The sequence below is a fragment of the Nansenia antarctica genome (assembly GCF_963989245.1).
Source record: "Nansenia antarctica genome assembly, chromosome: 2".
Lineage (NCBI taxonomy): Eukaryota > Metazoa > Chordata > Actinopteri > Argentiniformes > Microstomatidae > Nansenia > Nansenia antarctica.
In genome coordinates, this window is record NC_137675.1 from 1291268 (window position 1) to 1295393 (window position 4126).

A 4126-nucleotide genomic window follows, 5' to 3' on the forward strand; every position below is an offset into this window, starting at 1 on the left:
CGTCTACAAGCTGCACAAATTAGATTTTATGAAGGACAAGAGAAACGTTCTAGAGAACAGCATGGCCAGCCACAAACAAATTTCAGACAGTGGGGTGATAAGGGTTTTGCATGTTATAATTGTGGGGGCAACCATTCCTACAAATTCTGCCCGACACCACAACAGCAAATTTTAGGAAATAGTCTATAATTGTTGTTTCTCCATGTACAGTTGTATATCTTTGATGGTTTAAGAATGTTCTTGTTTTCCGACACTTTTAGGAAAATTGTTGAGTTTTTGAATTTTCTTGTTGTGAAAAGGGACCCTAGCGGTTTTTGAGTTTCTGTTTTTCTAATTTTACATTTTTCTTTTGCATTAGGCAAGGTTTTATATTTTCTAACCCAAGTCATGGGGAGCTGCTTTCTTGCGCAGAAAGACCCTGAGAGTTATTTATATTATCAAGAAGGTAGGTTTATGTGTGAAACTCTGGGAGAACTGATCACTCTCCACTTTGAGTTTTTTGCATAAACCTGTCCAAAATTATATAGATCTGTTTGGTATTCATGCATTGTTCAGACCATGATGTATTGAAAAAAGAACCATGTGGCCTGTCATATCAGAGGCTCATAAAATACTATATTTTTGATTGCTAACTCCCACTAACTCATTAACAATTAACCCTGGTTTTTCTTGTTTTTGAATGATTTTTCAGTAAGTATATTTTGACATCATAAAACATGACACATTTGTTTATGATTTTCAAATCACATGAAAATGTTCTACCGTTTCCTATTTTAATATTAAGATGTTGGTTTGATTAGACATAAAATTCTGTTGCAGTTTTTTTTTATTTGTTAACTGTCTCCTCAGACAGACCAGTGGTGGCCCTGTATTATTGCAGATACACTTGATTTTTGCCACGGCAAGAATGTGATATATATTTCAGAGTGGAAGCCGTTTTACCAGAATCCAGAGACGGCGTGCTACGCAATATCCAGCCAGATGATTGAGGGATGAACCAGGGCCACCAGACAGGGAAACGACGACCAGGGTTACCAGACCCACCAGAGAACACAGAGGAGATGACGATAAGGGTGCCAGGCCCGACAGAGGAGGAACCAGAGCCACCAGGGTGCCAGGCCCGACAGAGGAGGAACCAGAGCCACCAGGGTGCCAGGCCCGACAGAAGAGGAACCAGAGCCACCAGGGTGCCAGGCCCGACAGAGGAGGAACCAGAGCCACCAGGGTGCCAGGCCCGACAGAGGAGGAACCAGAGCCACCAGGGTGCCAGGCCCGACAGAGGAGGAACCAGAGCCACCAGGGTGCCAGACCCGCCAGAGAGGGAAACAACCCCAGAGTACGAGACCCGGCAGAGAACCACCAAACGACCATCGACGACAGTGTTCCAGTTTCAACAGCCCGGACCACCGAGCCTTCAAATCAGAGCATGGCCGTTTCAAGGAGGAAAGACACATAGTATCATGAGAGATTTTGCTTCGAGGATAAATTACTCTGATTGTTGGATCTGTCAACAGATACCTGTGAGTCCAGCCGCTGCCTGAACCTCAATGACACTGACAGACAACGACCGATTAGGAAGAGATTGAAGATGCAAGAATCAAGAAGGCGTCGGCCGTTTGGATTATTATTATTTTATTTTTTTGTCTTGTGTATGATGTACTGTGCTTAATTTTAAGTTTGGTTGTTAATTTTAGAATTTTTGGGTTGTGATGATTTTGTATTATTCTTTCTCCAAAAATGTTTTGAACCATATTTTTCTAATTGTTTTTGTTTTAAGAGTTTACATCTTAAAAAAGTGTGGAATGTGAGAGAAAATTATTGTATGTGGGGGACATAAGCTACATTTAAGATTCAAACTCCATCATCTTGGGTTGAATGTCTGCAGCAGACTGTAGAAGATGATTTCCTGTTGTCACACAATAGAACCAGTTTCTCTACTTTAAGCTTGACATTGGCTAAGACAACAAGACACATTTAAATGATTACAAAGACCTGATTGCCCTACCATCTGGAGCAGTTTTGGGCTTTTTGTGTTGCCCAGACCCGGTGCTCTGGGACCAGACTGAACCAGTTTGTGGCTATTGTGTTCCGTTTTCACCTTTGTCTCCCTAGGAGAAAGTGGGGGCCGATTCCCCCCTAACCTTCATCAAAATCATCTTCATCCATGTACAAAACTCACACCCCTTGCTCATGATTGGTCTAAACCTCACCCGAGGGCGGACCCCTTACCTGTGGAAATCTGATTGTATAAATACTGACATATAATGAATGATTGTCACTTTTGGGAGGAACCTTTGAAACGTTCAGATGCGTCTGACGGACCTGTAAACTTCCTCCTTCTGCAGAAGAATATTAAATATCTTTTCTTATACATCTTGAAACGAAACAGGCTGCCATTATTGAATAATTTACTCTAACATTTCTTAAGATATTATTTGAGGATATGATTTTATTAGGGTCTCCCATTAATGAAATTGATTGTTGTCACATTTTATTTTGGGGGAAAATATGTTTTTTTGGTTGTTCTTTAGTTTTGTATTGGTCTAGTTGTTTTGACCTGTTATAGCCTACTGAATTTTAATGCATTTAAGATAAGTAGAAAATATGTTTAGACACAGACCGCATTTAGCTGGGTTAAAGGACAGCGATGTATAGACGCAATTTAAACCACCTCTTCTGCATGAATAACTATGCTAGACTACATGGAATCTCAGACTAAATGACGGTCTGGTACATATTTTGACAATCTACAGGCGTTTAGGGTATTAATTTAAACTCAACGTGCTGCTAGACTAAAACAGGTTTAGACACAGACCGCATTTATCTGGGTTAAAGGACAGCGAAGTATAGACACAATTTAAACCACCACTTCCGCATGAATAACTATGCTAGACTACATGGAATCTCATACTACATGACGTCTGGGACGTATTCTGACAGTTTAGAGGGGTTTAATAACGGTTTTCATGCATTTAAGATAAGTAGAAAATATAGCCGTAATATAGCTGGTTTATATTGGTTTATATTGTAGACGCGAGGTTGAAAAGACGTCTATTGCTCACTGGGTAGTGTTGTAGTTAACTAGGTAACAATGTAAAGTAGTGTTCTAGTTAACTAGGTAACAATGTAAAGTAGTGTTGTAGTTAACTAGGTAACAATGTAAAGTAGTGTTCTTGTTAACTAGGTAACAATGTAAAGTAGTCTTGTAGTTAACTAGGTAACAATGTAAAGTAGTGTTCTAGTTAACTAGGTAACAATGTAAAGTAGTGTTGTAGTTAACTAGGTAACAATGTAAAGTAGTGTTCTAGTTAACTAGGTAACAATGTAAAGTAGTGTTGTAGTTAACTAGGTAACAATGTAAAGTAGTGTTGTAGTTAACTAGGTAACAATGTAAAGTAGTGTTGTAGTTAACTAGGTAACAATGTAAAGTAGTGTTCTAGTTAACTAGGTAACAATGTAAAGTAGTGGTAGTGGTGGTCTAGTGGATAGTGAGTTGGACTTGGGATCGGAAGGTTGTGAGTTCAAATCCCGCCTGAAGCCACACCACTACTCGTGTGCCCTTGGGTAAGGCACTTAGCCCTCAGTTACTCCAGGGGGAATGTCCCTGTAATTCGTAATTGTAAGTCGCTTTGGATAAAAGCGTCTGCTAAATGGCAAAATTAATTAAATTATTTATTTAAAGTAGTGTTGTAGTTAACTAGGTAACAATGTAAAGTAGTGTTGTAGTACAGTACAGTAATAATAATAATAACTTTTATTCGTATAGCACTTTTCCTCGTGTTTATTCCGTGCCTCCTGTAGGCCCAGGTATGTGTTGGTTCTGAGACCACCAGTTTTGATTGATTGATTGAAAACTTTATTAGAATGTTTGCAGAAGTAGGTACATGAAAGTACATATTACATACAAGGTCAACTAAAAGGATAAAAACCCAAGAAAGCCACTGGCTTATTTCAATTGGGGTCCTTGATAACCAGTCAGAATCAGGTGGTCCCGGACCCTCACCTCCATACTGACACGTGACCCGCTCACTGTCCGAGTCTCCGGGGGCGTTCGTCAATTCTCTCTGAGAGCGCCGGAGCGCACACTGGGTTCAACGTCATAAAGGGACTGAAGTCATTTGATTGG